We start from the raw sequence: 13482 nt of genomic DNA on the forward strand, positions 1-13482 counted from the left end.
CATTAAAGAGCAAGGAAAGGAAGCTTCAGCTGCCATTTAAGAGTGATAGCATTTAAAAAAATAATAATAAATAAATACAGGCAGCCCCACCCTATTTTCTACAGAGGTCATCCATTAAGGCAACCAAGGCTGACACAGTTGTATTAAGCAGCTTCACTGCTGTATTCTGCATTAGCTGTAACTTCTATGTCATCTTCAAAGACAGCCCCACATGGAACACATTGTAGTGACCAATAGGTTACCAGAGCACAGACTACTGTGGCCAAGGTACCCGTTTTCAGGAACAGCTGTAGCTTGTGTGTCACCCAAAGTTGGCCAACAGAACTCTGGGGTCACTTGGACCTCCAGATGGATTTGGAGTAATCCCAGAATTACTCCTGCTTTAAAGAGAGTGCCATTCCATCTAAACCAGGTAATTTGCCCAAGTCCCAGACATGAGAACTGCCAACCACAGAACTTCCATCTTGTTGGATTCAGTCTCAGTTTATTGTCCCTCATCTAATCTGTTACAGTGTCCAGGCAGCAATTCAGCGCCCTCATAGACTGACTCATATGGCATATTGATGGCACCCAGCGCTAATGCATCTGAGCTTGCCCAGTCATTTCATATAAGCCAGTATTTGAGAACCATTTTCTGTTTGATGCCTGTCTTCTTGTGTGGAACCTTCCACTGGCCACATCCAAAGACAAAGACTAAAGACAAAAGTGGATGGAACAATGGATGTGATTCTTTTGTACTGTAGATGACATCCCCACCACAAAAAAACAGAGGTTTCTATGCTGCTAAATGCCCCACCGTCCATTCTCCCTCAGCACCTAAGAAGGTAGAGGGCAAGGCCAGGTAGGGTATGCAGCCTGTCGAGAGTCTCAAAGGTTGGACAGAGAGGTCTGGCTTGAGGTTCCACACCCCTGAAATAGATGTTACAGCATGGGGGACAATATGTGGCCCTGCAGTACCCCATTTATAGTTTTGCTCACCGTGCCTTATGTGAAAGGTGTTAATTCTTTGCTGATTTCTCTCCTTCTTGGTGAACAAAAGGAAACTGCACAGTAATACCACAATTCCATGCATGTCTGCTCAGAAGTAAACCCCGCTGAGTTCAATGGGAGTCGCTCCCAGGTTTGCAGCCTAATTCTCTTTCTATTTTATAAGCCCCAAGCTTCCAAAGGCTTCTTACTTATCGCACTATTTTTGGCCTGTATGAATTGTTTATGTCTTCTGTTGGAAGTAAAGCAAGCCAATACTGGCACAGAAATGCAAGATTTCTTTCCAGCACATTACTAGCATCTTTATTTTTGTACCAAAAAAGGGATGTGGACGCCAGCCACCAGCCAAAATTAATTCGGAAGCTTAGATTGCAAGGCTTCCTGGCCAACGTGTCCCAATCTTAAGTCAATGAACTTGGAGAAGTATTCAATAGTAATCAGAGAAAAACATAATGAAGCAATCCCTGTCATTTACTGTCAATGGAATGCGCTCAATACAACTAGGACAAAAAGAAAATGTTGCTTGTTTTGATGGGTGGTGGGAAGAGGGGGGTGCCAGTATAGTGATGATTTGCTGTGTTTCAGTCTTGAAAGCAGAGATGGGCAGTGGTCTGCAAGGCTGTTTATATGACTGAGAAACCCACATTCCATTCTTAAGTTATCCTTTGAAAACGTGAGTGGGGGAAAAAGTAATTAATCGGCAGTGCAGTCTTAAAGCTGTCTATTCAGAAGTGAGCTCCGTGGACTAAATGTGGAGATCAGAGCCTAAAGATCAGAGCCTTTATATCCAAATATAATGAGTTGAATTCTATACCTGTATATTATAAGTTTAAATATAGTAATAATGGCCAATTAAGAGTATTATACAGTTAAGGATTAACTTTGTCTTATAAGGTGGATACATATTCTATGTTTATGCCTGGCCTTTGTTGTTGTTGTTGTTGAGTCAGGGGATACACATTTATATGTGTTTTATTTTGTTTTTTTATTTAGCTGTCAATTTTACTTTAACTAGCTGTATGCTTTATTTGCGCATCCAATTTCTTCAAACTGTGACTAACAATACAGTGGTGCCCCGCAAGACGAATGCCTCGCAAGACGGAAAACCCGCTAGACGAAAGGGTTTTCCGTTTTGGAGGTGCTTCGCAAAACGAATTTCCTATGGGCTTGCTTCGCAAGACGAAAATGTCTTGCGAGTTCCTGCGGTTTTTTTCCGCTCCCCAACCCCTTTTTTCTAAGGCACTAAGCTGCTAATAGCCTTTTAGCAGCTAATCCGCTAATCCCTTAAGCCTTTAATAGCCGCTAATAGCCGCTGAACCGCTAATAGCGCTAATCCGCTAATAGGGTTGCTTCGCAAGACGAAAAAACCGCTAGATGAAGAGACTCGCGGAACGGATTCTTTTCGTCTTGCGAGGCACCACTGTAGTAGTAGTAGTAGTAGTAATAAACCCATTCAGCTGTGTTCATGTAAATCAGGAGTGGGAAACAAATGTTGCTGGAGTTCAACTCCCATCATCCCTGACCACTGAAACTGATGGGAGTTGTCGTTCAGTAACATCTGAAGGTTACTGGGTTAGGCGCCCCATCTAGATAATGGTAATAATACAGGTTATCCCAGCTATGAGGTAGCTATGGAAATGGGTGCAGACCAAACTTCCCTGGAAGAAGTTATTTTTCTACATATGATTGGAAATCATCCAAGCTTTGATTTCTGAGCATAAATAGGAACAAAAGGATGAGCTGGAGCACAGTGAGTCACTACTTGCCTGTCAAATGAAATAGTTACCATCTCTTGAATTATTAGCAGGGAAATATAAAAATGCAGACTTATTCTTCACCCCTAGGCGATTGGGGCCTGGATAGCTTCTAGTGATTATTCCTAGTCCATAAATAAAAAGACATAAATGATGATGCAAATATATTGGAACAGCAGTATATTTTTTCCATCTAGTATGGATGCATGCCGCTTAAAATAAAGGGATGTTTAATCAAACTCTTTTTTCATGATCAGGTAACTTCAAGTTAGCAACCATGTTTAATAGTAGCAGTAATTGGTACATAACTCTGGCAAAAGATATTAACTGTCTTTTCAGGCTTCAAAGTAAGGTCAAGCATATTGAATGCTGACTACTTAAATATTTCCCAAAATGGGAATATTAATTTACCGAGTGTAGGATAAATTAACTAATTTGGGTACCCTAATGCCTAAAATAAATAGATGACTTGCTCTTTTGGTGCAGAGAGACTTCCATGCATCCATTGTTGAAGGATACAGCTGTGCGGCAATTACTTTAATGCATTATCAGCACGTTACACGTTGGGAGGAAAAGGTCCATGAACACAGAAAACCAATGTAATTTTCATTTTCTCTCTCTCATATTGTGTCCTTACTTTGGTGTAACATTTTTCATGTTATAGCCTAGTTTTCGCTTTACGGCTTTCTTCCAATAGAAAAGCTATACCCACATAAACTGCAAAGATGCGCATGTCCACAGCTGGGCATATCAATTATTGTTAGTCAAAAAAAATAATAACTATATGATTCCACAGATGCTCAGTGCAGAAATACAAAATACCCGCCCTCTTGGAAGGGAATTTCACTTATCCCTCTTTAACTAAGCATTAATGCTAAGCAGAATTCCCACTTAGTAGGGTTTGAATCCAAGGTGAAGTGCTAAAATTTGTTTCAGTTCTTGCTTAAATGATACCCTGGTTTGGCTTAATGTTCATGCTAATGTAATTGCTAATCACAGATGGGAAAGGGGAAGTTCACTTCTGAGAGAAACATGAATCAGGAGGAAGTAGACATCCTTTAGCCCATTTACAATCTCTTAACTGTGGTCAAGATCATGGGGGCATTGAATGTTTGGTCATGCAATTGTAACTGGTATTAAAAGCATGTTTCCATCAAAAGAGGTCCAGCTGCCTTTTCAGTTCACTACTGTAATAACAGGCTGCTAAAGGACATATATTCCAATGCTTCGGTGTCTTTGTTGCTGGTCCTTTTTTAAAAATAACAACACCGCCTCCTTATTAAAACCTGATGGGCAATGCATTTGCACTACTGAAAGATTTGGAACATGGCACAGATTTTTCAGAGAACCCCCAGCCTGGCAATTTTCTGCCCTGAGGCATGACTGTTAATTTATCTCATTTTATGAATTTTAGTTTAAGGAAATGATAAACAACCTTGAGCCAGAGAGCAATGGATATCTAACATGTTTTTTAAAATGTTTGCTGAAGCCCTGGTTGATTCCCCTCCCCCCATGTTAAAATAGCAAAAATACATCTTCTTAACTGAAGCAGGACTGTCTTTTCAGAAGGACAGTGGTACCTCGGGTTAAGTACTTAATTCGTTCCGGAGGTCCATTCTTAACCTGAAACTGTTCTTAACCTGAAGCACCACTTTAGCTAATGGGGCCTCCTGCTGCTGCTGCACCGCCAGAGCACGATTTCTGTTCTCATCCTGAAGCAAAGTTCTTAACCCGAGGTAATATTTCTGGGTTAGCGGAGTCTGTAACCTGAAGCGTATGTAACCTGAAGCGTATGTAACCCGAGGTACCACTGTATTCTGTATGTATTTCGCAAGGCACCTTTTCTATTACTTAAAAGGAAAAGGGTTTTTTAAAATATAGACATACCTTTTATCAAAACCTCTTATCCATGAGTACCTGAAACTTACAGACTTTAAAACAGAGATTTGTAAGTTGTGTTAGGCCTCTTGGTTCTAGCTTAGGTATGGGGAACCTTTGGCCCTCCAGTCATTGCTGAACTACAGCTGTCATGCTTGTTGCAGCTGATGGGAGTTATAGTTCAGCATCTGTTCTAGCTCCTCCATCCTAAACAGTCATTTAAGGACTTGCAGCATTTCCCAAAATGCCATTATTTCAGGCCAACATTCAGTTTTATATCACACTTATAACTCATGTTTTTTGAATACTTGTGATTCAGCATGTTCGTATTACAAGTTAATACCCCACACCCCACCCCAGGTTATGGCTTTGTGTAGATTTATTTAAAATTATACGTCTGTGTTCCCTACATCTTGAAATGTTAAAACCCAGTGTGGAATTGATTTGGGTTCAGAGTGCTGCAGAGTTTTCAAAGGAAGCTGATTAGCATGAGCTATTGTTATGCAGAATGTAATGATGATATTATAAAACTCTCGTCTGTCACCGACCCAGGTGGTCTTACGATATGGCTGCACAGAAATGGCTGTGTAACGGTGGAAGTTGCAATTTGTAATTAAAATTGTTTTAACAAAAACAGAAGCAAGTAAAAGAACAAAAAGACCTGAACAGAGCTGGGAAATATCTAGGAACAGGAATGAAATTACTTAAAGCAGGCATTCCCAAACTTGAGTCTCCAGCTGTTGTTGGACTACAATTCCCATCAGCCCTAGCTAATAGGACCAGTGGTCAAGGGTGGTGGGAATTGTAGTACAAAACCAGCTGAAGACCCAAGTTTGGGAAACCCTAGCTAAAACTACAGTATCAGTAATAAACCTTGGAGTATTGATGTTTTATTTGTGGAATGCCAACAACTGTTCCAAGACCTGCCATCTTAGTTCTTAATACTAGTCCGTTGACTGTGAAAGTATAGTTGGCATAATGGGATTTGTGTTCAGATACCAGATTACCTTGTCCTTATTTTTTGTGTGGTTTTTTTGCAGTCCAAAATCTCATCATCTCCCCCCTCTTCCCGCTGCTTGAATTGATGAGTGGCCCAGATTCTCTTAGGAGCCCTGGGGCAGCAGACCAAGTGCCCTTCTAGTCCAGAGTCCTGTTCCCACAGTGACTAGCAGGTTCCATTTAGCTACCGGAGGCACCAGATTAAATGGCTTTACAATGTCATAAGACAGTGGATATTAGCCATTGCCATGTCTTGTAACAACAGCTTCACAAGTTAAAGAAATATGTCCTTTTCTATCATAAATCTCCTGAAAGTCAGCTTCATTTGGTGACTGGGAGTTATTTTATTGAAGAGAGAAGAGGGAGGAATCTTCCATCCAGTGTACATTGAATAGTGTTAAAAACCTCTGTAATGTGCCCCCTCAGATATATTTTATTATAGTTAAATTCCCTTAAATCCATTAGCGTAGGGAAGATGTTAGATCATTGCGGTTGACCTTTTCTGCACCTTTTTTCAGCTCTACAATCTATCTTCTCAGAGATGAGACGACCAGAACAGCATGCTGTATTCTGACAGGAAAGAGGGCCAAGGAGCAGGGAAACAAGCTCATGACATCATAGCCTCTATAGACATGTGGGATTAGTGTTCCTTTCCAACCTCGTTTTCTCAGATGGGTTTCTCTTCTCTTTCTTCAAAAGGTGGTAGGCGGGCAAAAGCAAGTGCTGTATTTTTCGCTCTATAAGACGCACCCGACCATAAGACGCACCTAGTTTTTCGGGGAGGAAAACAAGAAATAAGAAGCCTCCTGAGCGAAGAGGGAGCGCTCTTCCCTCTTCGCTCAGGAGGCTTTACAGGGCTATCCCTGAAGCCAGGAGAGCAAGCAGGATCGGTGCGCACCGATCCCGCTTGCTCTCCTGGCTTCAGCGAAAGCAAGCCTCCTGGCCTTCCCCCGACCTCCCGCAAGAGCTGCGTGTTCTTTAAAGGGAGCGTGGCTCTTGGGGGCTTTTCTGGGAGGTGGGGGAAGGGACAGAGCCACGCGCTCTGTCCCTTCCCCCACCTCCCGCAAAAGCCAGGGATAGCTGCGCGAAGCCAGAAGCTAGAACAGTGAGAGGGAGCACTGCACAGCGCTCCCTCTTGCTGTTCTGGCTTCTGGGATAGCCCGCGAAGCCTGCATTCGCACCATAAGATGCACACACTTTCCCCCTTACTTTTTAGAAGGGGAAAAGTGCGTCTTATAGAGCGAAAAATACAGTAGATTGATGGATTTGACATAGAAAGCAGATTAGACTAGTCTGCACAGCCCATCAATGCTGCCATCAACACCCAGCATCCGTAGGCGGCTGACAAGAACCCATCAGGGTCCAGCTCAAATGCTTGCTGTAGATTCCCCTTTTAAAATTTGAGACCTTGGTGCTCCAACTGGGTCTAGCTGCCATTTTAATTTCCCATAAGGCCCATATTGGGAGAATGGCGGGGAATGGTGGCTAAATTTAGCTACCTAGCACAAGTCTGAGTACAGCCAGTGCTCATCATGGCCAGGTAAACCCATTGTCAGAGGGCACTTTTCCCAGGAGTTGGCCCTGCCAGCTACTCTTAGCATTGAATAGAAAATGTGGTTATGTTTTGCTCCGATGTTAACGTTTCCCATTTGTTTCACCTTTCAATTGGTAGAGGAGGAGCTCGTGCCAGAAGCAAAGAGAGCAGCAAGGCCTGTGCCTGAACACCCCGTTGTGGTACACACCCCAATGGTGGTGGAAATTCAGGGGTGCCATGGCTGTGTTGTGCTCCTTCAGTATGCACTGAAGGAAGTTTAGAAAAGGCCCGGTTGCAGGGAGGGAGGGAGAAAGAGACACTTGTGATAAATTATATTCAGTCTACAGTGCCAAATAGGGTCACAGGAGATGTGAGCATAAAATGACAGTCTTCAAACTTCTGCATACTAAGCCCCGCTTTTATGTGTAGTCTGTCATCTGGTCACTGTTTTGCCATGCTATTCCCCTCCTACATTAAACTTTAATTCTGTCACAATCCATCATACGGGATAAAAGCTGCAAGTGAGATGTATATTCTTTCCTCTTGCAGAGAAACCTGCTTGAAACCCGCCAATGATAAAATAAATCTCAGCGCAGTTTCCCAGGACACTCCCAGGACACAAGATAACATCTTGTTTTTCATCTCAAACCACACATGTGCGCATGCACACAGACAACATTTATAAAATAAAAATTGGTTACTACTTACTTATTTATAGGTATTCCTAAAATGTATTTGTGACAGGTTCAAGGCAGTCAAAAACAAATTTGTCACACATCATACAATTAACATGAAATTAATTGCTGCAAGATGAGTACTTGCTTAGATGGCTTAGAGTTTAACAAATTAATGGAATATGATTTTTTATCATTCATGTATTGAAATTATATATTTCCCTCCCGCCCAAAGTAGCCAGGACAGCATGATAGGACTATCAGTGGCTATTAGCCATGGTCATTTCTTTATTTTATAAGAAGTTTTGTTAATTTTCAGTGTATAAACACAAGTACATAGAGTTTCCCTCCCATCCCAACTTACACCCCCCCACACACACTTTCCCCCAGGACAGATCAGTCTATTAAGTTTTGCCAAATCCAGTTTGTGATTCCAGTGGATGCCATTTTTCAGGATTACCAATTGAATATTTTATAAAAGCATGCCAAATTTTAATAAGGTCAGTGGAACTATCAATGGAATGTTTTATAAAAGGATGTCAAATTTTAATATAGTCATCTGTCTCTTGTATTGTTCAATCCAATGAGATATAAGCAGAGGTTCCATTCCTTTCTGTGCTACTAGTATGCATGCCGCCACCAGAAGAAAAGTGCTTAATATTTGTAACAGACATCCAGTTGCTCTTCTCTGAAAATGGTTAATAACCCCAAACTTGGGGTACATTCTACATGTTGACCCCGTGATATGGCTTATGTCCATAAATACACTCTGCTAGAAGGGCTGCTAGAGGGACGCGGGTGGCGCTGTGGATTAAACCACAGAGCCTAGGAGTTGCCAATCAGAATGTTGGCGGTTCAGATCCCCGCGACAGGGTGAGCTCCCGTTGCTCGGTCCCTGCTGCTGCCAACCTAGCAGTTCGAAAGTACGTCAAAGTGCAAGAAGATAAATAGGTACCGCTCCAGCTGGAAGGTAAACGGCGTTTCTGTGCGCTGCTCTGGTTCGCCAGAAGCAGCTTAGTCATGCTGGCCACATGACCCGGAAGCTGTACGCCGGCTCCCTCGGCCAATAAAGCGAGATGAGTGCCGCAACCCCAGGGTCGGTCACGACTGGACCTAATGGTCAGGGGTCCCTTTACCCTTTGCCTTTAGAAGGGCTGCACATGTAGAATGTTGTACCTATTCTGTCGCAGCATCTCCAGCACTGGGATGGGAGTGTTTTGTTGATGTAGCTATATCCTAATGGTGTCAGATGCCATTGATGTAGTAATTTAAATGTGTTCTCTCATATGCGAGTTGACACTGATTTAAAAGGTTTTTTAGCCCACAAATTATTCCAGTGCACCTCCTCAGTTTATATATCTAGGTTAGATTCCCATTGTCCTTTTATAGAATTACGTTGTCAAATTGTTAACTCATTAATTATTTTGTGAAGTGTAGATAGTAGCTTTTTTAATGTTTGTGTCTAAAATTAAATTTTTTAATGATGCTAGGAGTTTCATAGAATGTGCTTTAATTATCATTTCTTTAAGAGGCTTCTGACCCAAAGGCTTTAGACTCTGGGTGTTGTCACAATACCTTGGAAAAGAAAGATACCAACAGAGTAGTGAAAGTGGATCTGGACCTGGGTGATATACAGATTGCAGCTCATTCAAGGAAAAAACAATGTGTAATATTGGACAAATCATGTTATGGCCTCTGTTTTCTTCCAGCTGGAAACTGTAAAATATAATTATGATCCCTTGTCATGGGGGAGTACTCTCATTTGTGAGGATAAATGAAGAATTATTATATTATACAATACAGTACTATATTGAGTTAGAATAATTCCCCAGGCTGCTGATCTAGGTTGGATTTAGGAAATTGTGATGTTTTACTATGCATTTTACTTCCATTGTTTCTTCTGTTTTTGGAAGATGGCTAAAACCACCTTAAACCCACCTTTTTGTATAAATTTACAAGTAGTTATATGTTAATGCAGCTCATCCAGAGCTCCTCCCAGTGGAGGCAGTGCCCCACCAACCTCAGTTTGCTTTCAGCCCAGCCCCTTTCTGGTACCTTGGTTTTCGGATGTCTCCGTTGACGAATATTTCGGTTTTTGAATGCCATAAACCCAGAAGGAAATGCTTTGGTTTTCTAACATGCCTTGAAAGTCAAACATGCCTCTCCTCTGAGTGTAAGATCCTGAGGCCTAGCTGTTGGCTATTGAGTTTTCAGTTTTCAAACATTTCAGAATGGATTAAGTTTGAAAACTGAGGCACCGCTGTATTGTTATAGGATGTGAATGTACGGTATGTGTGAGGTAGAACAAAGAGGGACAGTTTAAAAGTCGCGAGATGAAGTGTTAGTCCCTTTTAGAAAAAAAGTTGAACAAGAAGATCTGCTGCATGGCAGAATATATTTAAAATTCAGATGAAGACTATAGATGGAATCCTGTTTATATTTAATCAAACCAAGTTGCATTCTTAGAGCTGTTTCTGCAGAGCTTTGCTCACAGCTGAATGAATCATTTGCAGTGTGTAATTTGTGGTGAATTTAGTTTCCTTTGTGGAAACATCCGTCAGCAGAAAATTTACAGATGTGGTTCAAAAGCACTTAAAATATTTTACAAGGCATTCTATTTCCACTGTAACATCACGTTACACTGGTTATTCTATGTTGCTACTCTAAAATAAAGCTTGGTAACTGTTGGCTGTTTCCTTAAATGTCCATTGTATGCAATTATTAATACAGAACCTAGGCTTGGTATCTTAGAATGATGGGGCTGGAAAGGTCTCGGATTCCTTCAAATTCATTCTGCATGTTGTGGCAAGATCAGGCCCCCTTCAGGTTATATTGCAGAACACCGTGTTCCAGATAATGAAAATGAGTTAGATAAGCTACACATCCACAGCGAAATCATTGCTGCCTCAACTCCCAGTTATGGTAATCAACTTTGGCTGTGAAACAAAGTGCATTTGCAGAATCTCTTTTTTAGAAGAAAACTTCTTATGGACTCCAGCCAACATCGTTCACACAGTAATGTTCCAGAGAAAGGGGCAAACCCCAAGATCTTAAGGTTCAGGCATTCTTTTTTCAGTTTGAAATTATTAGGCTGATTGTAAAAGAGGGTTCTGATGATAGATTAGTACGCCAGTTTGTGGGTGGCTATATAAAGTTTGTGTTAATGTGTTTTCTTCTTCTGAGTTTTCCGTCATTTTCACTATAATTATCTGTAGTGTCTTAAAAATTCAGTTGGTTCACATGTTACTGTGACACCTGTAAGCACATAATGTGCTTTCATGGACCTGCTCTTGCCACACACACTCAGCTTAAATTTGGCATGAAAGAAGCCTGCCTTAGCCAATAAAATGTGTCGTGTCCCCCCCCCAAACTAATCACTGCAGAAAGAGGGAGAGAGATCTGGGGAGGTATGCATGTAGGGCCCCCAATTGTTTTTGTGGTTTGTAAAATTGTTATTGTTAAGTTAAATTTGTATACCACCCTGAAGATCACAGGGCGGTTCACAAGATAAAAATACAAATTAAAAACATGAAATACATAATAAAAGAGCAGCAAAATAAAATGAACCAATAGTAAAATGAACCTCCCACAGACCATAGAATGTTAATCAGCCAAACGCCTGTTTAAGAGAGATGATTTGGCCTGGCTTCTAAAGATATGTAATGAATATCTTTTCAAAATACAGTGGTACCTTGGAAGTCGAACAGAATCCATTCGACTTCCAAAACTTTTGGAAACCGATTGGCTGTGGAAACTGCAGAACACTCACTTCTGGGTTTGCAGCATTCAGGAGCCAAAACATTCGCCTCGCAAGGCATTCGGGATCCAAGGTACGACTGTACTATGATGACGATGAAGGCCCCAGGTGAGTCTCCTTGGGGAGAGCATTCCACAAATGGGGAACCACTGCAGAAAATGTCTGCTCCCATGCTGCCAACCTCCAACCCTGTCCTGATCACAGTGTCCAGGTCAATTCATATGGGGAGAGTGGGGTATTTAAGTCCTGAGCCATTTAAGGCTTTATCAGTCCAAAACGTTACATTGAATTGGACCCGGAAACAAACTGGCCTGTGCAGTCAAGCCAAGATCAGTGTAATGTCCTCAAATTGTCGTTGTCCTGGTGAGCAGCCTGACCTTGGAATTCTGCACCAGCTGGAGTTTCCAAACCGTCTTCAGAGGCAACCCCACATTTAACACATTGAAGTAATCTAACCTAGAGGTTACCAGAACAATATACCCATGGGCCCAAAACAGTTGGTGAACCACTGCCCATGGCTTCCTTTGTTCTATACTTCATCTGAAGCAGGAAGTTACATATCTTCCTCATGGGCACGACAACTAAACTCCAGATTTGGTACCTCGAGTGCCACCATGAACAGTTCAGGAAAAGTGGTCTGTAAGAAGGGAGGGAAGCCATAGTCTATAGAGCAATGAATTATCTCCTCTCTGTCATTCCCTTCCAGTTAAACTGTTCTACAGTGATATTGTGGTAAGAAATTATTTATTTCTTTGGTAGCAAATGAGTTTGAGTTATGTGATTATAGATACACTGCTTTTTGTTTGTTTATTGTGGTATAGCGGATGTATCTATTTTCATGATTGTAAAAATTATTTATGAGTAGATATTAAAATACAATTATAATAGCTTATGATACTTCCAGAAAGGCAAATTGCTCATCAAGATAGACCAGTTTACTAAGCAATGTCCTGTAATAGTACCCTAGCATGTCAAGTGTTGAAATACTTCTCAGGGAATTGAAACTAATTGAGAAATGGTTTAGTGAGCTTTAGTCTCGGCTGCTACTCTACATTATTACAATTCAGTAATTAGACATTATTTACTTCAAGTTATTTAATTTTATTTACTGCCTAGTGTTCATAAAGTGTGTTCTTTGTACAGTATATTGAGCGATCAGATGTTTTGAGCTTTTAATTTTACACAGAAAACATACTGAGGAAATATTCTAAGGGACAATGTGATATGGGTGACGAATTATGATATGCAAGCTGCTACAGTGGTACCTCGGGTTACATACACTTCAGGTTACATACACTTCAGGTTACAGACTCCGCTAACCCAGAAATAGTGCTTCAGGTTAAGAACTTTGCTTCAGGATGAGAACAGAAATTGTGCTCCGGCGGCGCAGCAGCAGCAGGAGGCCCCATTAGCTAAAGTGGTGCTTCAGGTTAAGAACAGTTTCAGGTTAAGTACGGACCTCTGGAACGAATTAAGTACTTAACCTGAGGTACCACTGTACTTGATATATTCCTTTCGAGGGGATTTTCTGGCAACATGTCTACTCTCCTACGAAACATAACTTTCTAAATATGCGTAATGCTTCAAAACAATACAAAGCCTTTTGAGAGAGGGACTAAGTCCAGACTAGCATAAATGCCCCAGGAAACGCTGTTGCAGACAATTCTGATTCCTGATAACTCTGGTGTCCTGGTAACTGAGGTTATCAGGGACCAGTTTAGCTCTCGCTGGACAAACTACAAGCTGGAGGCCATAGGTCGCAGCTTGTAGTTTGGAGAAAGCTAAATCACAAGCCCAGGTTCAGACAGCAGCAGAACAACCAGGGCAGAGCAAAGCAGCTGCAATCTCCCACCAGAGCCCACATGATTACACAGTCATGCTAAGCCATGCTTTGACTTA

The 13482-nt window shown here is 41.5% G+C and overlaps 1 protein-coding gene across 6 annotated transcripts in view; it reads left to right on the forward strand.

The window, feature by feature from the left end:
* RAPGEF5 (Rap guanine nucleotide exchange factor 5) overlaps nt 1–13482 on the forward strand; it is a 131513-nt gene that overhangs the window by 83280 nt on the left and 34751 nt on the right. The window contains exon 1 of one of the 6 annotated variants that reach the window (XM_083405381.1): nt 12224–12315. The exons of the other annotated variants lie outside the window; for them this stretch is intronic. The gene's annotated coding sequence lies outside the window, so the exon portion shown is untranslated. Of the gene's footprint in view, nt 1–12223; nt 12316–13482 lie in introns of those variants that run through there. 6 annotated transcript variants of the gene reach the window in all.

Source organism: Podarcis tiliguerta (genome assembly GCF_965153285.1).
Source record: "Podarcis tiliguerta genome assembly, chromosome: 12".
Lineage (NCBI taxonomy): Eukaryota > Metazoa > Chordata > Lepidosauria > Squamata > Lacertidae > Podarcis > Podarcis tiliguerta.